We start from the raw sequence: 25,228 nt of genomic DNA, 5'->3' as shown, positions 1-25,228 counted from the left end.
ACATACTGAGGCATATTGATAGACACAACGTACGTGCCGAAATAAGGCAGCTTCTACTAAGAACCAAATGAGTTACTATAGACAATAAGAGCACCAGGACTTCAAAGGCAGCAGCATCCAGGGAGAGTTTAAAGGTTCTCTTTCGCTTACTCTCTCTCTCCCACTCTGACTTTTTCACCCTGACGTTAAGACCTAGTCATGGTAAGTCACTGAGCTAAGTGGTAACAGAAAGCATTGGGCCTGCCTATTCCAGTGACCTGACCACTGCATCAGGCTGTCACTCTTTTATACACTCATTTGTAGACCATTTTAGAATGGTCTAGAAATCTGTATCTGTGAAGCAGGAGAATCCCTTGGAAAACTCACATTTATAACTATGTCAATACCCGCAAACTGGTTTTCCCAAATCCATTAAAAATGAAAAGGTTGCATTCAAACAACTGTATTATACGGCCTTCTTTTGATCTGTATGACATCAAATAACAGATATTAATGATGTTTCACTTTTCAGCCAGTGGTTTTGACATTAGAACACACAACCCATGTCTGGTAATAAAATGCGAGAAATTTTTTGCCCCTTTAGGCAATTCATCCCCTTGTCATATTTTAAAGCCCTCAGGTAACAAACCCTAAGACCCACAGGAATCTTTACACCTGTGGAGAAGAGATTTCTAAAACTCAACATCAAATCCACTTTTGATTTTTCCCTTGAGTTTGTTTCTGTCAATGTTAGGCAGGTAACACATTTTAGCTTTTAAGCCATGATGTGATCTTTTTTTAGAAAAAAAAAAAATTGCATTCACAGCTTTAATCTTATATTTCCATGCGTATTGAGTTAAATGTTGTAAAACTATCAATTCTGTCAAAACCTAGCAAAGAGAAAACAGGACACCATGCAATCTTAATGTCCAAACTGACTAGTGATTATCAGAAATTAAATGTGCAGGAATTCCAAATCTTTTTTGATCTGAGATGTCTAGATAACTTTTGTTTTTCCATAATTGTATGAGGTTTCTACATAGTATTTAAGAATCAATTATATTGCAATTGATGTAATTAACTCTAATAATCCATTAAAAGTCAGTAGGAGGGCTATTCAAGTCAATAGAAAAGAAGGAGTATATTATGAAGGTGTTATTAACCTATACAGAATTTTACCAGACATTTTCTTTTCTTACATAATAAATACACAGTGGTTAGGAAGGCTGTCATTATAATTTAATGTGAACAATAGTCCATCACTTCTTTTCCTGTGCAACCCTTAACTAATTCCATGTACCATGCACAAGTAAAATGAAACCTTTTCTAATCAGGGTACAGTCAAATCAATCATCTATTACTCCACGATGAAAGAAGCGCTCCTTCCCCAGCTGGGTGGAAGAGAATTGAGCACGAGCAAAAGTTTCAGGCCCATCTTTTCTTTCAGTTGATGAGACTCCATTCCTGACGGCTGTCTGCATATTGCCACTCGCCAATGAGCAAACAGCCATCCAGAAAGTTCTGTTGAGAATGCCCTGCAGCAACCACTATATTGCCTCTCCAAGTGTGGCTATGGGTCCCCTTGAGTGCCAAGTGAACGCTGGAGCCTTCTGGACCCTTTAAATCAAGGGAGAGGAATACCACCTTGGCAGCATTCCACGGGCCCACCCTTCTTCCTCGGGCACCTGTTTGGCCCTAGCTGGGAACTTCCCAGACCTCTACCACAGCCAGCCTCAACAGAGCTGGACTGCTCATCCTTGGGAATCCGGTCACACAGCAAATTCTAGGGGCTCGGCCTGCTTCCTAGCCCTTCCCCATTCCCAGTAAAAGGAAGTCGGGAGAGCACAGGTCACCCAACACACAGACCGGCCTTTGACTTACCTCTTACCAGGTACCCAGTTCTGCTTTTCCAATTAAATAATGAACAAAAATTCTGTACTCTAATATTTGCATGAGAGGATATCTCATTACCTACCTTAGCTGCTTGGCCTACTCCAGGCTTCGCTAGGAATACAGACAGTGTTAGCTTCTCCCGGCTTCATATCTTTATCACGGTAACTGTCCCCAGCTGTGTGGACAGCCAGCTGCATCAGGAAAAACACCTTCTTCTTCTTTTTTTTTTTTTTTGGTCTTTTGAGGGCCGCACCCGTGGCATATGAAAGTCCCCAGGCTAGGGGTCAAATCAGAGCTGCAGCTGCCGGCCTACACCACAGCCACACAGGATCCTCAGCCCACTGAGCGAGGCCAGGGATCAAACAAGCGTCCTCATGGATACTAGTCGGGTTCATTACCGCTGAGCCACAACGGAACTCCAGGAATAATAACACTTTCGAACAAAAAACGGCAATGCCAGCAAAGGCACGGAGCTGCAAGGGTTGCGGGGCAAGAGCCCGGTACCTGGACTCACAAGCCTGGGGATGAACACAGGCCCTGCTACAAACGGGCCGGGCGAGTCAAAGACCAGCACGCCTCTGTCTCCTCGTCTGCAAAGTGAGTGGGAAAAGAACCCACTTCATTGTTAGTAACTTCGACCGTTCCAGGAGGATTCAATGAGACGCACATGAGAAATAAGCTTTGCACATCAGAAAACACTCCGCACACCTGAGACTGTGTTTGTGGTTACAGCATTGCTCAAAGTCACCAAGAGCTCTCAAAGCCAAGGAGAAAAGGGATAAAGCAACAATTCTTAAACTTTGGTTCACGTGAGATTCAGCTCAGGCCTTATTTCAAAGTACGTGTGCCTGTTTCCCAGGTGGTTCCGATTCAAGCCACAGGCGGAGAGACGGTGGGATAAGGGGGTGGCTGGAAATGGATTCCCATTCACGCATCAGATATTTTAAGCACTAGGAAGCCTCAGAGGATACAAATAATTACAAGATACGGCTCAATGTCGAGCGACTTCAGCTCTACGTGTAGAGAGGAGACAAACACCCAGAAACAGATAAAATACAAGGCTGCGTATATCAAAGCAGAAGAGGCAGCGCGTAACGAGCCCTCTTCTGGTTTCTCCCCAGAGCCCTGGCAGACAAACCCATATTGCCCGGAAGAAAATGCTGGTTCTCTCTTAATCCTCCCGTAAGCCCTGCCTGAGCCTCGCCCCCAGGCCCTGAGCCTCCCATGAGTCAGGGTCTCAAAAGGGAGTCAGGGGGAGAGTGCGGGTCCCATCCCCTCCCCGGGAAAGCCAGGCCTCGCCGTGAAGTGGCATCTCTCGCTCAAAGGGTTCATCTCAGAGATGGATCAAAGGACCCTTTTCATTCTGGAGAACTCCTGCTTTATGCGGTGCAGGTAAAGACCAAACAAACCCACCAGAGGCTTGGGCAGCCACAGGGACTAGAATCTGAGCTTCCCCTCTGAAGGTTTCGCTTTGAATCTCCTCCCTCAGGCCAGTCCTGGAGAGCACGGTCGGGCACAGCAAAGCACTGGCTTCAAAGTCCCAGCAACTTTCTATGGGCCTGGGAGGAGACGGAGAAGGTCACCTGCCTTTTTCTCGGCAACTCCCATTGTCCCTTTGTACAGGTCCCAAGACCACAGAGAACAGAGACCTGGTCCAGGAGTCAGGTGCCCTGGGTTGCCGTTGTGCCCCTGCCCATAACACGCTGGGGAACCATCTCTCGCTGGGCCAGACCCTCTGGTAGGGAGGCAAACTGAGACAGCTGACGTCTTGCCCAAGCTAGTTCACAGGATCCACGTGAGAGCGAGAGGAAAACCTTCTTTGCAAGGGAAAAAGAGGCACTGAAATCGAAGAAATTCATCGTCAAACCCCGGAGTTAAAAATCGAAAAAAATAAAAATCATTTACAAATTTTTTTAAAATGTCAACTTCTGAATGACCCGATCTGATTACGAGCCCTGTCTCCCAAGTCCCGAAACTTCTCGGCTCTGCTCTGCTTTGAAGGCAGAGGCTGGTCCTCTTGGTAATTCACCACTGTTGAGTCCTCTGCAGGTAAAGCCTTGCAGGGCTCGAATGGCAGTGCTAGTGAATGCCCACTGCCTCTCGCAGGGGTGCCTTCCTCACTCCAGGCCTACAGAAGCTTGAGATGCCCCTGCCCCCCCCCCAACCCCCAGCCTCCACCGGACCACACAGGTCTGGAGGGAACCCAACAACATCTGACCCCCGTTGCATTCATGTGACACCTTTGTGCAGCACGAAATTCACATGAGAGGGGAAAAAAATACCTCAACCAGGAAATAAATCTTTTTACTGCTATTTCATCCTCCCCTCACGTGGCGCTGGAATATCGCTTTAAAGAACATTCTTGTGGCCTTTCCAGCACTTTTCCTTTAGGTCTGAAAACAGGAGTAGCCCGTCCAAGGGGAAACTACTCCCCAGCAGAGCAGTTCTTCAAAGGGGACTTCTTCGGGCAGGAAAAGGGAACGTCTGATACCGTAGCTGAATAAACAGACTCATCAAGCTCCGTGCCAGATTGGAAAAGCAGGCCCTCTGAGCTTGCAGCCCGCCAGCCGTGCGCCTCCTGTGCACCCTCGCTCTGGCTCTCTCGGCTCGGTCCTTCTGTCCCTCCCGTTTTCTCTGCCATTCTGTCATCTTCTTCACCAAATGCCTTCGTGTCCCTGGGTATAGAACTATTGTTTTTATTATTATCCATTGGCTCATCTGCGAGCCTCTGCAAGTTTCCAAGGCTATTTTGGAACCACAAACTGTTCCATCATCTCTCCCCATGCAGCTCACTTTTCCTCTCAACATGCACACATTCCCAGCTCCCAACCTTTCTCCGAAAGGAGCTCCTTTTTAAAGGGAGAAGAGACGGTGCACAGTGTGGGAAGCGCTGGACAGGTGGCTGACGGAATCCTAGAGCTTGGTGGACCCTCCAAAGGTCATTGCTTTCAGGAAAAACTACAAGTTTACAGACTCAGAAAGATAACTGTCTGCCCTGGACTTTGAGAGTCCAGAGTCTACACACCCATTGACCACCCAGTTCAATGTCTCGTAGTCTTCAGGACTCGCAAATATCTACACTAAATGGGTACTGCATTTAGTTTTTCCACGTGGGTGGCTGGTCATGAGTGAAATTTCAAACCAAGGTCATAGCGTATGACTTAGGCTTCAGATATGGGAATGTATCTTTTCCATATTGGAAAACTGGGGGTTTTTTTTTCTTTCTTTTTAAAAAGTTATATAGTAAATGCTATGTTTATCTGGACACTCTGGACACTAACGAGTTTTAGTTGTTACCTTGCATAGCCACATACACTCACATGGACAGAGGCAATTCTCTGTGCATTTCCCACAACATATGATCAGTTCTGTTAGAATTTTTTTTCAACCATCCAAAAAGGAGGCAGAGAGGCTCCATCTGATGGCTTTGTTCTTAATGTTCAAACCCTCTCTTAAATATCTATTTGAGCAAAAGTCTTCGGGTGATAAACGTATTTGGAAAAAGTGTATAAAACTCTGCAAAACCTAATTTTGCAATGAAAGGTCAACTCTGTCATTTACTTAGCCTCTATCCATAATTGGCTTCTGCTCGTTTATTATCACACTGCATGACTGTACTATATAAAATGCGTCTTTGACTGGCTTTATAAACATCACGTTCCAACAAAAACAGCAACAAAGAGTCAAAAAAATGAGAATGATTAAGTAAATATTTGGTCAGTAAGGCTCTCTGAGACCCAAAGCATTTTTTCCCAATAAGTTCTTACGCTCAACCACCCAACCACATCCCCTCTTCTCCATCAACTTTTATGCCCAGATGTTCTCTTCTAAAAGAGAGCCAAGCGTCACACTCCACGTTGTCCATTTTGAATACTCGTCAGTGAGCACCATGGGGTCATCACAAAAATAGTCCAGGTGTCCTTGCTGTCACTTGTCACCACCACCACCGAAAGTCCAGATGAGCCCTGGATTAGTCAACTTTTTTCAGCATTTGCCTAGCACCATGTTGTGTCTACCTTTGGGGAAGGAGAAAGCAATTCTAATTCAGCCCCTCAGATGTTGTTGGGCAAGTAATACCTGGATAGTTAGAAGGAGCTCACCCACAAATAGATTTTTTTTTAATGATTTTGTACAGGCACCGCCATCAACTGCCTATCAAAGCACGAAGAATAGACGTCAGTGACTATTTTTAACGGGTTGGAGTCTAAAAGGCACCTCCTCTCCGTGTGACTTGCATGGATTTGGTTCTCGGTTATGCAATCCTTGGGGCAAACATCCCCTTAGACATGCTGAAGGGACAAGATGGGAGATGCTCATTTCAGTTACCTTTGCCCAGGCTTTATTTGTTCTGCAGATGATAAACTTTGGACTTCTTTACCCAACCAGTCATCTTGCACAAACAGTAAACACCCTCAAAACTTTCTGTTCCCATGGGACCCTTGAGAAAACAACATGAAAAAAAAAAAAGCATGATTAAAATCTACTTTCTTCGGTCAACATCCTAAGATTGAGCAATTTCTCCACATCTTAAAAGGGACTGTCCTGCGTCAGGTTGAGGGTTAGTAAACTACCTATTGATCAATGAACTGAAATCAGGAATAACTGGAGTCAGAATTCTGAGGTTGCAAATACTTGTTCTGTAACCATTTCCTGTTCTTCCATGTAGCAGCGTGAGGGCCTCATTCACATTCATTCTTTGTAAGCAGTGGTTTCTAACTTTTTAGATCACGTCCCTCTGCCAATAAAAAGATCGTGAGGCATATCCAAACTGGGTATTTTTACTTACAAGGTACACGTGTATTTCAGTATTGTGTGCCTCAAAAAAATACACATGCCAAAACAAACAAAAAAACCCTTTAAGATGAAATTTAAAATTAAAATAAAGAGAAGAGTTAATATCTTCTTTTCAAATAAATAGAAGATTTCTGCACGTCAATGGATCATTTTGGATTCTCCATAGGGTAGGATGTCCTACTTCTGAATCCAGGGCTTTAAGACTGCGGTGAGCTACCTTTGTCCCAAATTCAATCGCCACCTTGCCCTCATCAAAACCTGTTTTCCAGAAAAGATCTGCTCTCAGTCCTCATCATTTTGTGTGAATAAAGGCCCATTATGATGTTAATGCTTCCAACTGGATCTACCTTCTAAGTAGAAGCCTAATTATGAGAAGAAAACTTTAGTCCCTGTTAATGTGATTATCAGGAATGTCAAAATAATTCATGAGATTTGGAGAATGGAAAATGGTTCCTGGTGGCCCTGATATCTGGCAAGTTGGGATGCTCCTGTCTAATGGAGAGACAGGGGCAGCACCAAACGTTGTATATAAAAGGCTTTTAGCGACAGCAAATTAGGTGGAAGAGGGAAGAGCAGGGATGACACGATGGTTAGGAGATTTTTTTCCAGAGGCCAACCACACGTTTCAACTCAAAGTGTGTGTTCATTTAGGGAGTCCAACTGCGGCACTATTTAGACATTATACGGAAAGAGCTTAAATCCTCCAAGCCATGCTTGTAACTCTCTCACAATCAATAAAAACAAAACTTGATAGTCACCCACAAGGTCAGCATGGAAATTCAAAGGCTCGGTAGCCTCTAGTTGAAAAGTAAGACTTCTGTAATTCCAGGGGGTAGGAAAAATCACTTTTGCCTCAAATAATCAATCACAAGTACTTGCAGACTCAAGTACTTATGTTTCTCATGGATTTCTGAAAAGAATTTTCCCGGAGGAAAGATGAGCAACAATCTAGATTATTGTCGTTTCTATGAGTATGAAGTTGAGGTGCTTTAAAAATCTGAGTAGTCCATTAAAATACGTATTTGATCTAAATCATCAAGGTATTTATAAAGTAACCTACTTGATTTTAACCTGTAAGGACAAGAGGCAACTGGAGCTTGGAACATGTGGATCAGTGTTGAGAGGTCTCTCCTGTGTGTACATGTGTATACATGCTACATACATGTATGTATGTTTGTGTGTAGAGGGAAACACCTGCCAGTTTGCCAACCAGTTGGGGAAAGGAGGTGAAAATGTTATAAAGTGATGTAATGAAATGTTATAAAGTGATGTATCTATCAGCAGACACAAAATAACAACCTCACACAAAACACATCAAATACGTATATGCTGGCCCAATGAAGAACAGGATGTCATTAAAATCTATTGTGAATTTCCAGATAAGTAGACATAGGCATTTCAGATAGATACAGAAATAGGCATGAGAAATGGAAAGAAGTTTAATTTAGTAACCATACCCAGGGGACACAAGATTCGCTAGTGTGAGAGAAACATGCATGGGGTGAAGTAGGAGCTACAAGGCCACTAAAACTTGAGTGAAGGGTGGTCATAGGAGGAGACTTGCCACATGACAGTGATGCCACGGTTTAGTTTTGCTTGAACCTGTCTTGTCTTTAAGGCCAAGTACGTGTTATTGTTGTCATTTCACTCTACTGACTTTATTTACTCTAATATCGCCTGTGATGCCTATTCACACTCCGTGCGATGTCACTGAGACATATATAACCTAGAAGGCCCAGTATGGTACGAATTTCACAGCAGGGAGCTTGACAAGGGTGCCCGGGAATCCTATGTTCTCTTGGACCTTTTCAGGTTTGGACCTTTGTCTCTGAAATGTCAAGGTATCGCTTGTGTCATCATGAGCCCCCTCCCCCAGCCCCTCATAGCTGTTACCCTGCATGGACACAAACTGTGCCAAAAACAATAAGATCTGAGAATTGCTGAACAGCACCGATTCTTCTGTCAACATTCCTGTCCTGAAATCTCCTTTTACTTAACGAACCTCAATCACCTTCCTTTAACGACAAGAGAGAAGAAAACTGAGGCAAATAACCCATTCCTTTCCCCCAAAAGACAATTCCCAGGAGGGAAGCTGAAAGATCCCGCCCAGCCTAGTTTATCAGGAGTGTCTGGGTGCCCCTCTTGCTCCGCAACTGTCACACATTGCTTCAGCTGCAGGAGATCAGAACTGCCCGAAGAACAGAAGCTCATCAGAAGCAAAATCTGACTTTTCAGCTTCTCTTCTAGGCCCTATTACGAGTTTAAAAAGCTAGATGCAGCCTCCTGGCTCAGCAGGAAGTCAATAGGTTAAGCCACAGATGAATTTCCCAGTTTTGCTCAGACTATGTTTTAAAAAATACAGGGATGAACCAGCTCATCAAATTGGTTATCAAGCTATAGATTAGAGAACCACAAATTTCATTCAGTTTGGTGATTGAAAAAGTCAAAATGACCAGACCACAAATGATCAGAACAGCTGTTTTGCCAGTTTCAGAACCAAATACACTTGATGTTGAGATTTACTGTGTAGCACTTGACTGTAAAAACCATCACGTCAAACTAAAGATAATTAGGCTAGACTTTAATCTCCTCGGAGGCAGAGGCAGTGCCCGGTTTTTTCAGCTTTTCCCCAGCACCTATCAGAGGGCCCGTCACACGGCAGGTGCCTGTGGTAGCCTGGATTCAGATGACCTCCATGGGTTCTCTCCTTCCTTGAAGGCACAAGCCTCTCCACTATTGTGAGGCAGAATCTATTTCTCCAGCTCCTGGAATCTGGGCTGGCTGGTGACTGCTTGGACAAACAGAAGAGAGACGTGATCTGCACGGCATCCACAGCCAGGTCCAAAAAAGCTCTGCAACTTCCACTTGGATTTTTTTTAGAACACTTGTGCTAGAGAAAGCTGGTCACAAGGTAACAAGGCCGATGACCAAAACAACCAACAGGCTCTGAGGATGCCCAAGCTAAACGTCGCAGAGAGAAAGAGATTCCTGAAAAGCCCAGCGACAGGCACAGAGTGGACGAACCTTTAGGTGACTCTAGCCTTTGCTACCACTGACCGGAACTGTACGAGGAACTCCAGCTGAGCCCATCCACATCAAGAACTAGACATGATGATAATAAATTACGGCACTAAGTCACTAGGTTTTAGGGTAGCTTATTATACAGCAATAGATAACTGGAACAGTGTTCAATGTTTATTGAATACATAAATTAATTGATAAAAGAAGCCACTAAGAATAAAGGGTTCCCAAGTGAACCCAGGGAGATCCATTAAATAAATTATTAAGGTGATGTCAACAACGGTAGAGACTATCAGAAAATTGGACAACTCTGTGGATAATTAAGGCCAAGAGGAAATCTGCTACAGAGGAGAGAAAGTAATTTTTTTGAGAGTGGAATTTTCCAGATTCACTAACCATCTTGACTGTATTCATTAGATGATTGCTCAATGCCCTACTTCCCTTTACACAAAGTAAACTCATGATTGTGTTTCAGCCATGATTCTAGGTGCAACACAGGAGAAAATATATTAACCAAGAAGGAACATGGGTCACCAAGGGAGATAGACATTGTGAAGCCTGATTTTTCCTATGAAAACTCTGACTCTTCTATTCTTTTAATTTTGTAAAATCGACTGTGGTCCAGGTACACAGTATAAAACACCTAAATATAGCCACAGATCAGGGTGGGTGGGAATGGAAAAGAGAGGCTAACTGCTGGGCACTAGCAGCTGTGACATCATCACATCCCCATAATTGTGCTATTATGCACGCAGCTCACTTCAGCCGGGTACAGTCACCACTTGATAATGATAAAAAGATTAATTAGTGACATGATCTGTATCTTTCATTTCTTTGATGGTTGTAAATAAGTCTGAGTCATTCCACCATTGTTTTTACTATAGACACAATAGTCTTAGCCTTTTGGGGTGAGGAAAATAAATATCAAGAGGATGTCTTTTATCTTCCGGAGTTTTAACCCTGTGTCTTCTCAGATGAAATGACACCAGGGTCTGGCCCTCCCCTTCCTAAGTATCCTTTTCTGATGGCTGAACCCAAACCTAACACCCAAATCCACTCTACCTTCGTTTGACTTAGAATACTCCAAACCTGGACCCAGTGGGCACGCATAAACTCCACATTCCCAGAGAGATCCCAACTCTGCCAGAGGATGAAGGGCCTGTCTGGAACCACATGAATAAAGAAAGAAATGCTTTGACTAACTCTATACAACCAACTTGACAATGCCGGTGAAAGCAAAAAATATGTAACCGACAGTCTCAATGGATCCAGTAAACCAAACTATTGTCAAAACCTCCCACTTGGGTTGTGCGGACAGGACCCAGAACTCAAACTTAAGGCCACTTGTGGAGCAAGAAGCTCTTCATGGTCTTTGAGCAGGCTAGGAAGGAAAATGGCTTAAGCTGGGGCAGCATCTAGGGCTGTCATTAGGAAGAATTATTATTAGATTCTACTAAGAGATGATCTTAAAATCTAACTCCAACACACGGGGAGAACTTTCTTAGTTACTATTGATTCTGTTGTCATTCCATTCAAATCAACTCAGAATAATTTATTGTCTGGTTTTGTCTGGCACTGGGGATAGAGAACGGATTAAGATCTGCCCTCAAGGAGTTCCCGCTGTGGGTTAAGAATCCGGCCGCAGCAGCTCAGGTTGTTGCAGAGGCTTGGACTCCTTCTCTGGCCCCACAGTGGGTTAAAGGATCCCACACTGGCACAGCTGCAGCATAGGTCACAGCTGCCACTCGGATTCAATCCCTAGGCCAGGAACTTCCAAATGCCACAGGTATAGTCATAAACTTTTTAAAAATAATAATAATCTGACCTCAAGGAGCTTTCAAGAGAAAACAGGTTATGGAGGAATGACCACCTGAATTTCCTGAGAAAAACAAGGAGAACTTGTACCAGAAATTTTTTGTTGTGTCCTTTTGTACCACAAGGGCAGGGCCTCCATAAACGACATTTCCCAGGCTTCCTTGCCAGTAGGGTTCTTGGTGTAACCTGCCATTGAGAGGTGTAATCAAAGTAAAAACCACTTCTCTCTATCAGTAGCTACAAGCAGGTGTGTGGGCAGACCTGGGGCTGGATGTCAGCCCCTGAGTGTCCTCTTCAGAATCACCCCTTTCAGTGCTGCAGGCCACTGGGGTCATCAGTGGCAACTTGGCTTCCTGGTGATTTCTTCACTTGAGGTTACTTACAAGGTGCTAACACCCAACCTTTATTTCCCAGCCAGCTCCCCCAGCGATTCTGTAAACCTCTCCTTGCTTCTATCAAATTCCTCCCTGAAGGGACTACTTCAAACATATTAGTAAGAATGGGACAGGGATATTTCAGTTTCAACCTTCAAACCCCGAATAGTACAGCAAAATACAGGTTATCTCCACTCCTTACCCAAAAATGTTAAAGAAGAAATACGTGCACCCCAATGTTCACAGCAGCATTACTTACAGTTGCCAAGACATGGAAGCAACCTACATGTCCATCAACAGATGAATGGATAAAGAAGATGTATATAATGGAACACTACTCAGCCATAAAAAAGAATGAAATTTTGTCATTTGCAGCAATGTGGATGGACTTGGAGGGCATCATGCTAAGTGAAATAAGTCAGAGTAAGACAAATACTGTACAATATCACTTATGTGTGGAATCTAAAAATACAATAAACTAGTGAATATAAAAAAAAGAAGGAGACTCACAGATATAGAGAACAGACTAGTGGATACCACTGGGGATATTGGGAGGGGCAATACAGGGATGGTGGAGTGGGAGGTACAAACTACCGAGTGCAGGATAGGCTCCAAGGATGTAGTGCACAACACCAGAATATAGCCAATATTTTCTAATCACTGTAAATGAAGTACAATCTTTAAAAATCATACAATTAAAAAAAATCTTTGCTAAACACCCTCTTAAAATAAAGAATAACAACTCACACTGAATTATTTTTTGAAAAACACAGGTCATTTCTTGCTCAGGATGTAAGCTAAGTGGCTTCTATCCCATAGCTACACTATCCAAACACATGCCCCCCTCCAAGAACCCTGAGGAAGAGGGGGAGAGATCCACAGAAAGTACACATGCACTCAACTCCCTGGACCAAAGGTGGGCCCAGGACTCCTGCTAACCTCCCACGACAAAGAACTGGTCCCAGGGCCCAAATAAAATAACAAGGGAGAGGGGAGTGTGGTGGCCCCCCTGCACCCAGGAAGAAGAAATGGTTCGTTGAGCACAACCCCTTCTATCTGCCACAAGAGGCTCCCATTTTTCCAACTAAACTTGACTGTTCTATTTGGTACCAGATGCGGGGTCCTATAACAATACCCTACCATGTGTGGCATTGACTTTGTGGTCAAGTTGCTAGAGGCAGATCTATTAGGCTGGATGGCCGGAGATCCCTATCCCACAGCGGAAAAGCAGTCAGCAAAACTGTTGCCTTTCGTAACTCAAAAGTGAGACCACATTGACTCTCGTGCTTATAGGTGAAAAACAGCACGTGTTGCTTGTTATTGGCTGCCTTGGACAACATAATGGAAGAAAAAGAGGATATCAGGAAGTGATTAACTGGTTTTTACGCAAAGATGAAAAGAGAAAGCGACTGCCTCTGGAGCTTCCTTCTGGTATCAATTTCCGTATTCGTCAAGGTAAGTAATGCTTGCTGGTATAACAAACAATCCCCCCAAAGCTCAATGCCTTAACATATGAAAGTGGATTTCTCACTCACAAAACATCTAATGTGGATATTCCTGGTTGGGCCACCTTGCTGGGCTGCTCCCCTTCCAACGGTGATTCTGTAATCCGGATACCTTCCATGTGAGGGCTCTACATCTCCTGTGTGTGGGTGGCATTGAGTTCATCCTGGCATGGTCCAGCCAGAGGATGGGTAGAAGGGTGGGGAGAGGGAGAGAGAGAGAGGGAGGACCTATACAGTCTTAACTGAGAACGAAGTGACACATACCTCTTCAGCTCTGCTCTTGTTTCACTGATAAGAGCTAGTCCATAGTCCCACATCCGTGCAAGGGAGGCTGGGAAATGTAGTCTCTGGCCAGGCAATTGCTTCCCAGAAGCAACTCTGCTCTGTGAAAGGAGAGGATAAGTCTTGATGGGCCAGCTAGCCACCTCTGCTACAGTACTATAAAGTCCTCTGGCATCTTTTCTACTACATAAGGTCTCTTCCCCACTTTAATAACATTGCGCCCTCCTATTCTTTCCAACTTTTCTTCCTTTTTCCTTTGACAAGCACTTTCTCTCTTTTGCCTCCTGTGAGCTTTGCTCCTCTCTTGTTTTACCATTAACGATAATTGCAGAAGTCTACGTTCTCAGCAATGTCTAAACGTGAGGTCAAGAACAAAGACGAGGCTGTTATCTTGTCAGAACTGAGAAAGGAAGTCATCTCAGCGCCTTTTCCTTCCAGCTCAAATCCCATCTTATTTTTACTGCTGGGAGTCACAGGCAGGGGAAGGGAGAGGTCAAAACAAATCTAGGAGGGCAAACAAAATATCTGCAAGACTGTTGATGTTTTTACAGTTCCTTGTCCCGTGCTCCTCACCCTCACTTCTTTCAGGTTCTGTGCTGGCTTTGGGGCAAGAGTTTTGAGCGTTCCGTTGTTTTCTCTTTATTTGATTGTATATAGAGACTGAGGATAAAAGGGATTTAGACAGTTTTCAACTGTCCCATAAACACAGTTATATTGTTTAGCGGGTTTTCTCTCCCTTACAGATGCAATTTCTATCCATTTTCAGTTTGAGGGAAAAAATAAATACATTTTTGAAAATATAAAATTTGAGGGAGTTCCCATTGTGGCACAGTGGAAACGAATCTGACTAGGAACCATAAGGTTGGGGGTTCGATTCCTGGCCTTGCTCAGTGGGTTGATGATCCGGCATTGCCATGAGCTATACTGCAGGCCAGCAGCTGTAGCTTTGACTTGACCCCTGTCCCAGGAACCTCCATATGTTGTGGGGTGTGGCCCTAAAAAGCAAAAAAAAAAAAAAAGAAAGAAAGAAAATATAAAATTTGAATATTTCATAATGTACAATTGCCACATACCTCCATGAAAGGTCACCAGCACAGGTAACTTTTTCTTCCTCACAACCTCCCTCACTCTATGCTTTATTTGGGGGTGGGGGGCAGGATAGAGGAATAAGGCTTTTGTTCCCATCTCAATAATTCCTACCCTTTGGAATAATCCCCAGTGTAATGAGCTGGTATTGGCCTGCTCAGAAGTGTGAGTTTTCTAACTTTAATTGAAATCCACGTTGAGCAATACTTGACTCTGTCAAATCTGTGTCATGATTTGGCAAAGAGCTGCAGTCAAGTCATGGCCTCACAGCATCTTTCTATTTCTGTGTTTGCCCTCTTTTTCTGGTGGGGGAGCTGACATAAAGCTAGAGCTCTGGAGCCTTGGCAGCTTCTAGAAGCATTTTGGGGTAGAAGAGCCCTATCCAGTATATTTGGAGCAGCAAAAATAATAATACACACCATGCTGTATATTCTCTCTCTCTCTCTCTCTTTTTTTTTTTTTTTTTGCCATTGCTTGGGCTGCTCTCGTGGCATATGGAGGTTCACAGGCTAGGGGTCTAATAAGAGCTGTAGCTGCCGGCCTACGCCAGAGCCATGGCAACTCGGGATCCAAGCTGTGTCTGCAACCTACACCACAGCTCGTGGCAACACCGGATCCTTAACCTACTGAGCAAGGCCAGGGATCGAACCCCCAACTTCACGCTTCCTAGTCGGATTCGTTAACCACTGAGCTACGGCGGGAACTCCCCATGCTGTATATTCTTGCCAGACACTGTGCAAGCACGGTCTCATTTAAGCCTCTCAAAAATGTTATGAGGTAGTTACTGTGATTATCGTCCTTATTTTATAAATGAGGAAACGGAGTCACTTTTTGAAAAGATATAGCTATTAAGTAGCACTTTAAGTATTTCAACTTGGCAATGTTTGACGGCAAAGCCTGCAGCGTAACCGCTCTACCACTAGCCTATTTCCATAAAATAACCCAAAGAGTTAGCATAATGGTGATGGGAGCAGGGCAGGGTCAATGAGAGAAACTCAGAAAAAAGCAAACATTCCCCTGGAAAAAAATCACAACGATAGTGATCAACAGTTTCCTGGGCACCTACCATGCGCCGGGCACTGCTCTAAGTGCTTTACATGGATAACTCATTATCCTCACAGCAAATCCTAAGAGTTAAGCGTTATTTTTACTATCATCCTAATTTTTGTGCAGAAACTGAAGCCCAAAGGCATTGAGTTAAGGGATCATACAACCAGCAGTTAGCAGGCTGCAGAGGAGGTGAAATAAGAACATCATGAACCCAATTGTTCGCTGCAAAATCACTTGCAAAAGTTCTCCAGCACTGCTTACATTCTGTGATTCGCTCACAAACGAATCACATCCGTAGGTAACAAGAATCCAGAGCCCTGGCCCAACCTCTCCCCTCAGTGCGCAGGCAGCAAGTTTGGGATGCGCCTGGGGATCCTCAGAAGAGTCCCTTTACCACTCCTCCCGCACCAGACCAGGAGGGGTGCAGTGCCAAGGAGCTCTTCTGTCCTATTGAAAGCAAAGAATGGTTGCCTCTGAAATAAGTACAAAGAGCAAGCAAATTTAGTCAGTTTATGCAAAACACAAAATGGCATCTGCCATCTGGAAAAATACACCAAAGCTGGGAGCCGTCAAGGCCCTTTCAAGACTTTGGCACGTAAAATCAACATGTTCTTTTTTTTTTTTTTTTAGTCTGAAAGGTCCACGTGAAAGGTCCCAGCTTCACTAGATGTAAGTCCCTGTCCCGCCACTCCTGTAGCTGGCCATCCGCTCTCCCATTGCCTACACGCCCAAGTTAAAATACGGATATATTTTTTAATGTACATGTTTTCCTTCTCAGTGGTGCAATGATCACTGAGATAGATTTGACAAAGAGGATTTTTTAAAAGATTTTTTAAAACCTTCATAATGACCTTCTTTTTTACATTTAAAATGGTTTAAACAAGAAACTTGCCCTTGCATTTATATATATATGTATATATATGGAACCCAGAATGTCATTGACAGTCCCAACTAGGGGTTGCTGCTGTTGCTGCTGCTGCTGCTGCTACTGCTGCTGCTGCTGCTGCTGCTGCTGCTGCTGCTCTGTGATCACCAGTTCCTAAAACTGCCTCCATCTGTACTCACTTCAAGGAGTTCAAGACAGATGAGAATGAGGATGGCTGCTCAGGCTTTGCCTTGGTGCCAGGCTGGGTAAGCAGGGCATCCAGGCAGAAATGTGTCCATCAGAGAGGAGTGGAAATAAGATGCTGGCAATGCTGATTTAAGAGTTATGGTTAAATGGACAGGAATGGAGACCTGGAAGAATCACTGAAGCGGTGTGAGGGGGAAGCTGGTCAAACCAAATGGACTGAAAAGACACAGAATCATGGCTGAGGATGAAGTTATCTATGGGCTTGGACCCGAGGAGGCTGGAGCATGGTTAGCAAAAGCCAGTAAGATAAGAACATGAGATCAACACATACGTAACAGTAGCTAAGATGCAATAAGTGGTTCTCATGGGCCAGGTGCTTCACATGCTAATATTAGCGCATGGTCACAACACTGAGGGAGGAACGTTACCTGTGAGGACCCTGGGGAATAGAGGGGTTGGGTGACATTGCTGACGGCAGTGTCTAGACTTAAAGATGGGTGGTCTGGCTTCAGAGTCTATCCCTGTCACCACTCAGCTTTACCACCCAGCATGTACGATACGGATAGCCTTGCCTGGAAAGATAGGTACCAGGAGACTATCCGTTTCTCCCCATTGGCAGAACAGTAAAGGAACTTTAATGTTTGCTTTGTATTTCCATATTCTCTATTTTATAGTCAAAATGTTTCGAAGGGTCACTGGGAAAAGAAGCTAAATCTTGCTTAAGGAAGGAAAGAAGCTGAAACTTGGTTGATGGAGAAAACGTTTTTCTCAGGAGCAAAAGCCCACCAGAGGCCAGAAGCTGAAGGGAGGGTCGGAGGGGCAGCCAGGATCCGTCCTAGCGCTGTTCAGACCAGAGTTCCTGGCTGTCTGTGACTGACTGGGTCCCACTTTCCACCTGCATCCATTCAGCTCTCCCCAGGTCAACGGCTTCCAAGGCTGAGGATCTGATTCCCGAGGTGGGACCTTTGGGAAGAGGGGAGGGATGGAGGGAGGCAGGGACGATGGGCCGGGGAACACTTCTCATCTCCAGGGCTGATCTGACCAAAGCATCAGATTCTCCTCTTCTTTTCGTCACACAATCTATCTGAGTCTGTTCGATGATCCCTGGCTGACTCATTCAGTCAGCCCCTGCCCCCACTGAGAAGTGCCTGGTGACGGGATATTTTTCAATTGCATTAACATGAATATTCTTTTGATTACCTCTTTATCCTTTAGATTTAGGGAGACAGGCTGGGTTTCCCAGACATTGGTGTGGTGCATATAGCCTGTTCTCATGGAAAAAGACATAAGTTGGCGTCTGCCAGACCTCAGTTAAAATTCGAGCTCTGCCCCTTATCAGATAAGTTGTTCAATCTCTTTGGTCCTCAGTTTCCTCATCTGTAAAATGCACGGTGCTGGACAGAAGGTTTGGACTGGCACAATACATACCATCGTAATTATTATTATATAGTAGGTGATAATCAGTAACTGTAAAAACATTAGCTGCTACCACTCATGAGTTCCAGCAGAAAACCCCACCCTGCCACTTCTGGGAAGTTGCCGAGTTGCTACCGAAATGATGTGACAATGGCCTCCGAGATATTATTGAAATGACATTCTCCAACTCCAGGGGCTGAGGAGCTTGGTGCTGTCTCAGAAGCCCCTTTAGGCCAGTCTTTTGAGTGTCACTTACACCAGTTTGGAAGTAATCTGCTTGCTCGCCCTTCCAGCAAAGGATGTCATGATCAGCTAATGGAAAGTGACAAGAAGGGATATAATGAATGAGAGGGAGTTAAAGTTTGGGATAAAAAAAAAAAAAAAGAGCCTTGTTCTTTTGGGGAATGCACAATGCTAAGCATACCATGTTAAATCGTGCGTGTCAAATAATGGACTAATTAAGAATCTTGGTCCATTTTTTTTCACATCTCATTTTTGTTGCCCTTTCAAAGATGTATTTTCAAATTAGCTCTTAGCGCTTTAAATAAGTACCAAGGGGAAAGAAAACGAAAAAAAAAAAAAAAAGAGAGAAAGAGAGAGAGAAAAGAAACCTTGTCTATCAGAGAAGCCGAAGAGAAACATAAAAGAAAGTACACAGAGAAGGGAGATGCTGGAGACGCTGAGAAGTTTTATAATCGTAGCAGCAACTTCTCGAATAATGGAATTTAATAACATATAATAAACTGTGATCCAGGAGAACTCTGATTCAATCCCACTAATTGTTTGAGCCAGCGAAATGAAGGCAAAGTTTATCGTGCCAACACGCTGCTACTGCCACTGAACACTGCAGGGGACAGGCCATTGTTCCCAGCTGCCTACTTCCTCACACCCAGAGGGCACATGGTCCTTGCCCTCCAAACACCAGGCTGAATCTCCAACTTTCCATGACAATTCTAGTTCTAGGACTTTAAAGTCACAGCAATGTAATTTTTGCAATCAACAAACTATTGTATGAAGCAGAGAACAGAGGGGTAACGAGATACAAAGCCTTCAATTAGGTTAGAAAGAATAATAACCAATATGCTTTCATGCTAATGCCAAAAAGTACAAAAACCTATAATAAATCTAATTGAGCACATGATCATAAGCACTGTTTTTCTACCTACATAGTTCTGCTATATTAAGGTAGACTCCAAATAGAGAAACACATTTTTTTTTCATTGTTATTGCAAAGGGTGAATTTTTTTTTTCTTTTTAATTCGGATCATTTCACCAATGTCAAAAAATGGGAAGGTATAATTAAGAAAAAATGATTTTCCTCTGTCCTTACTCATTGATTATATCTAAGCATTAAAAAAAGGAAGGAATTGAAGCAATTATCTGGATAATTCAGGTCTCCCCCCAAAGATTAGACGTTTCTAATAAAAACATATTGTTTTTGCCTGAATTACTAAGATAATAGCCTTAGTTTCCATGCTATTTTTATGAGTGTGGACCTATCTGTTGATGGAAAATATTTTGTAACCATTTAAAAGGTTTTTTAGGTTTTTCTGACAATAATGTATATAATTTTTCATACCTGAACTGTAAGGTACCTCAAAAAATACCAGCCTAAAATTCTACAGACCATTTTGCAAAGTGGCTATTTAAATTACTAAACCTTAAAAAAAAAAAAAAAAAGGTTAAGTAGTATCTTTCCTTTCCCAAAAAGGTCCATGAAATCTTGGATACATTTGTAGGCAGAAGGGGGGAGCGAAATACCTCTGTAAACTGATAGTCTAAAAACAGGAAAATTAGTATTGTGCCACGGCTATGAGCAGCTAATAAAGAGAACATGGTTAAAAGAGATTAAGGTTCAAATTAAGGTCAGAAAAGAGACTGATTGAGGAAAACTGGCATGTTCCATTGCATGGCAGTTTAAGTGAGACAGTTTCCCCCTGCATCAGTCTTAGGTTGAAAAATTACACTGTTGGGGTTAATAAAGAGGCCGGGCATTTGTTTGGACTGAGACTTCAATTAAAATGTTATTTGGGGCAGCCGGAGCTAATGTCTTGCTTAGAGGTAAACTGAACTGCCTTTAAAGAGGATGAAAAAAAAAAGAAGAAGAAAAAAAAAAAAAAAAAAAAAAAAAAGACCACCTAATCTGTCAAAGACCCTGAATAACTGGCAGAAAGAATTGTGTTTGCTGGACCTGTGCCCAACGCAGCAGTGAGCATTCTTAAGGGTTTTATGACATCATCGGAGGCAGCTGAGGTTTTCTGAGTTTTTGATTGTTGCACTGGGTAAGGGATCCAGCGTTCAGCTGAGCCTTCTTGGAGACAAAGAAAAAAAATCTGGTTGGGGTAACAGGCCAAGTTTTTTTTTTTTTTTTCTTGTTGTTGTTTTTCATGCCACCAAAGGGGTGGGACCGGAAATTCTGGGCCTTAGCCTCACGACTCTAAACCTAGAGACAAAAATTGATGAATACAGTTAATTGAATTTCTCAGTGCATACGAATTGGCTCACAGGAAACAAAACCCACCAAAGTTTGACTCCATTTCGCTCCTTTAGGGTGAGTGGAAATCCACCCTGAATAAGCTCCTTTTCCTCCGTGGAGATTCACTGGGCTTGTTTCCTCTGGCCAGCATCAGGCACACCCTGGTCCATAAGGCAGATGTGTTTCCCAACCTTTACGGGAAGGGAGACAGTCACGAAGTGAAAACTGAATAAATATACAGTACACGTGGATAAGATGGAAGGAAACAGGGTAGAAATGGAGGGAAAAAAAACCTCTATTGCTCTTCCACCTTTTTCTTAATCCCACGAGCAGCAACTATTTCGAAGATCTCATGATGAGTGCCCGGCTCGGGATGCTGAAGAAGGCGGTTATTGCTAGATATAAAATATGTGATTTTCTGCTGGGGAGCTGGGGAGCTGGTCTTGGAGATAAACAGTCATGCACAGACAGAGGCAGGAGGGACGGTCAAACCAGCACGGATTCGAGCCAAAACGAACCTCACCTAGGGATTTCCATTGGCATTGCCAGTCCAGAGAGTGGTTCAAGGAAAGCCTGGACTTGTATAGATGGGCAGAACCAGAAGAGGCCCCGGGGGCAGGGAAAGACAGGGCCACCACTGCGGGAGGCGTGGAGCCAGGTGACAGCACAAAAGAAAAGGTGCACTAGGGTCCAGAAAAGAGAAGAGGAACCCATTCCTGCTGCTCATATCCTTCACGTGGTTCAATTTGTCCAAACCACGTCTAGAGAATGGACCCAATTTGTCCGGATGGCGACTCTCCCTGTCCCAAACGTTCCTTCCTGCCAACTAAAGAAGATAATTATGAGTGCATGCATGTCCCTCTCTCCCCATCTCACCAAAAGGAAAACAAAGCGAAGCACATAGAAGATGTTTAATCGTAAAGATATTCTTCAAGACGCTAACCTTGGCTGCAAGAAAAGTGGCAGACAGAGCCTTGTGTCCAAGCCACACAGGGGCATCACACAACACAAACGGGGACGATCTGACACTTGGAAAATGAAATGCCAGTAATGAGATCATTGCAGTGGGAACCAGGGAGCCGGCCAGCTGAGAAGTAACACAACATCATGGGCGTTACGTCTGTCCAAGTCGTGGCAAAAACCTGCCAGGCCCAGATTGACTTCATTAGTCATTTAGACGCGCAGAGATCACAGAAAAAAAAAATTCTCCTCCTCCTCCTCCTCCCTGAGAAAGAGCTGATCATCCGTACAAATAGAAACTGGTGAGAACGCCAATTCTTCAAAGCGTCAATATTTCATTCAGCAGCCAGTTGCAAGTTTGCCTCGGCCATGAAGAAAGTGGGCCGAGCGACCGCACACAAGGTGTGGCTCTAATCAGCGTGAACAGGGAATTCGGTTTGATGCGGATCCCTATGGGGTGTTGGGCGAACACACAGTCTACACTGCCCCAGACACAGCCAGGGCCTTAGGGAGCAACAAGGCCCGCTGCACACCTGACTTAGCCCATGGCACGACCCTTCGCCCCTCGTGGCTGCCTGAGCCGGTAGGATTCTCACTCAGCCAGTATGTGTGAGGTACTTTCTAGATGCTGGGCACGGGCTGGGGATTGGGAATTCTATCCCGAACGGGCCAATCAAAAGTCCTTCATCTTTATCATCCCCAGCTGATCTTCAGTCTTCTCCGTCCCCTTGCCCAGCTTAACGTTTTCCCAGAGTGGCTGTCACTACCTGACACTGTATCATATCTTTGTTTCCCATTCATTGCCTCACTTATGAAAATACAAGCGACGTGATGAGTGCTTTGACGGGCTTATGGTCTGGGCTCGAAGAATGCGTGTGGGATGAACAAGGTTTATGTGCAAATAACTTATGCAATTATGACAAGCGGAATAAAAGAAAACTACAGCTGTGGCGAGCACGTTCTCATGAGGGTTTCTAACCCAGGACATGAGGGAGGCCTTCCGTGAGCAAAGGACTCTACTAGAGAGAGAGATCTGTCTGGAGAAGGCGTCGGGTGGGCCTTTCAAAGAGCAGCAGCAACACGTCGAAAGGTGTTCGTGGGCTGGAAACGCCAGGAAACAGGGCCCTTGTCATGGGGACGTGAGGAGCGTTTCAAGAGAGGAGGTGGGAGCCGTGGACGGGAGCGTGATGCTGCCACGTCCTGGAGGACACATGCAGGATTTCGGACTTCATCCTAAGAGCAATACCAAGAGTTTCAGGCCGTGATCCGACCGCAATTCTCAAGTCATGAGTCTCTGTGATAAGCACCCAAGTGAGCATTTTAGTCCGAGCACTCTGAGGTCACCTGGGCATAAGAAATAGCTGGATGGTTTCAGCATGTGAAGAAGGAGACGAAAGTCTGAAGACTCAGTCATACGTTTTGAGGACACAGCAGAGGCCCCACACGACAGCAGGCAGCCCGGGGAGCGCGAGAGCAGCAGGAAGATGGAGCGAGCATAGCCAGGTGACAGAAAGGCAGGTGCGCATTCGCGGAAACTCCTCGGGACTGAGAAGCCCCAAGTGAACACAGCTGCTGGTCCCCTTCCGGCTTTGGGCCATCCCTGCCACAACCTGGACAGACCACCGCCAGGCCTCCCCTGGTGCTCTGCACTCCAGCAGGAAGAGGCCACCTCGGGCTCCCCCGGCCTAGAGGCGACCATGCCTTCCTGTCATCCTACCCTCATTTCACCCTCATGGCGCCTCTGGACCAATTGCCGGTCTCCTGCCCAGGACCCAGTCAGCACGAAGATGTGCTGCATGTGAGGTGCCCGATACAGATGTGTCCGATTCGTATGGCAGACGGTACTACAATGTCACTCTTGTCATACCTTTTTCTGGCACATGCTACGGTGCCTCCTCTGTGCCACACACACAATCTCACTCTTCACAGGTCCTGGTTTGATTCGTCCACTCAACTCCTCCCCGAAGGCTTCCTCGATGCCCTAAATGGCCATGAAAATAAGCCTCAGGGCTCCTAAAGTGTTTTGTGTCAATGTGCATTCATAACTATCCGACCGAATGTCTTCGCAACCACACGGTGAATGCCTCGGATGGGTCCTCTTTATCTTATCACCAAGGCTGAGAACCACGTCTGGCAGATGATAGGAACATATCAGAATAGGCAGTTGTAAAGGAATAAGTGTAATAATTGTAAAGGAATAATCGTTACAGAATAAATGGATGGATAAATAAGCACTTTAAAGAAATTTATGGAGTTCTCATTGTGGTGCAGCGGAAACAAATCTGACTAGGACCCATGAGGATGCAGGTTCGATCCCTGGCCTTGCTCAGTGGGTTAAGGACCTGGTGTTGCTGTGAGTGGTGGTGAAGGTCGCAGATGCAGCTTGGATCCCGTGTTGCTGTGGCTGTGGTATAGGCCAGCAGCTGTAGCTCTGATTTGACCCCTAGCCTGGGGACTTCCATATGTCGCAGGTGAGGCCCTAAAAAGCAAAAACAAACAAACAAACAAAAAAAACACCTCATTATGAAAACACATTAGAGGAGTTCCCTGGTGGCTCAGTGGGTTAAGGATCCACATTGTCACCACTGTGTTTCAGGTTCGATCACCGGCCAGGGAACTCCCATAAGCTGCCAGTGTGAAAAAAAAAAAAAAAAATATATATATATACCCAAATTCTAACAGATAAATTAAAGAATGACCATTCACACTAACAAGAATTCTACACTTCTGAGTCTTCTCCCTCTTCTCCGCCTTCCACAACGTTCCTTTACATCCTGGTTTCTCTAGTAAATTGAAAATCTGCTTCATTTTCAAATTAGAGACATTGTACCATCCACATAAAGGGAGAAATTGGAATCACAAAGACATTTACATGACGACACATGCGTCACTGCCCGCCCACTGCCCCACGCACACACACGAGCTGAGAGTGTGCCCAGTTGAGGAGCCAGCAGAGAAGTGAATTATTCCCTGCCACCTGACTCTCCCTCCCAAGCATCGAAAAAGCTATACTTCACTTAAAAGAGCAGAAAGATGAGCGATGACGCTTTTTAAACTTGGAATATATCCCACGGAAATATTCAACCCAGATGGACAAAAGCAGGACTATTCCAAACCAACCACAATTCCAAAGTTGGGATCTCCTTGACGAGATTACTATACCAGAAACAGCATGTTCACTGTCGCATACAAGACATGTCACCTAACAATTCATCGCAGGGGTCTGAGGGAAATAACTCAGCCATTGTGAAGTCAATGTTCAAATCAATATCCCTAGGGGAGAAAAATATTGCTCATTGATGGAGATTGATTTTTCTTTTCCTTAAGAAATTCTCCAGGGGTAAACAACATTTTTTTCACAGTGAATGTAACTAAACGCGCCAATGTCAAGACCTACATTTTCCTATCATTAGTGCGATATGCAAAAATGATTAGTGCAATTATGAATGCCTTTCGACCTATTGAAAAATAGATGCTGGTTCCATTTGTGAAAATCGTATTTTCA

At 44.4% G+C, this 25,228-nt stretch overlaps 1 long non-coding RNA gene across 1 annotated transcript in view; it reads right to left on the bottom strand.

The window, feature by feature from the left end:
• LOC106507881 (uncharacterized) overlaps positions 1-25,228 on the bottom strand; it is a 191,435-nt gene that overhangs the window by 153,067 nt on the left and 13,140 nt on the right. The window contains exon 2 of the long non-coding RNA XR_014816554.1: positions 13,646-13,764. This is a non-coding gene — a long non-coding RNA (uncharacterized LOC106507881). The remainder of the gene's footprint in view (positions 1-13,645; positions 13,765-25,228) is intronic.

This window comes from Sus scrofa, chromosome 9, assembly GCF_054392235.1.
Source record: "Sus scrofa isolate SSC_HxYL_T2T_F1_AM1 chromosome 9, Sscrofa_HxYL_maternal_Yorkshire_Landrace_v2.0, whole genome shotgun sequence".
Taxonomy (NCBI): Eukaryota; Metazoa; Chordata; class Mammalia; order Artiodactyla; family Suidae; genus Sus; species Sus scrofa.
The sequence above is the reverse complement of the archived record's forward strand: the minus strand, read 5'-3'. Positions and strand labels throughout refer to the sequence as shown.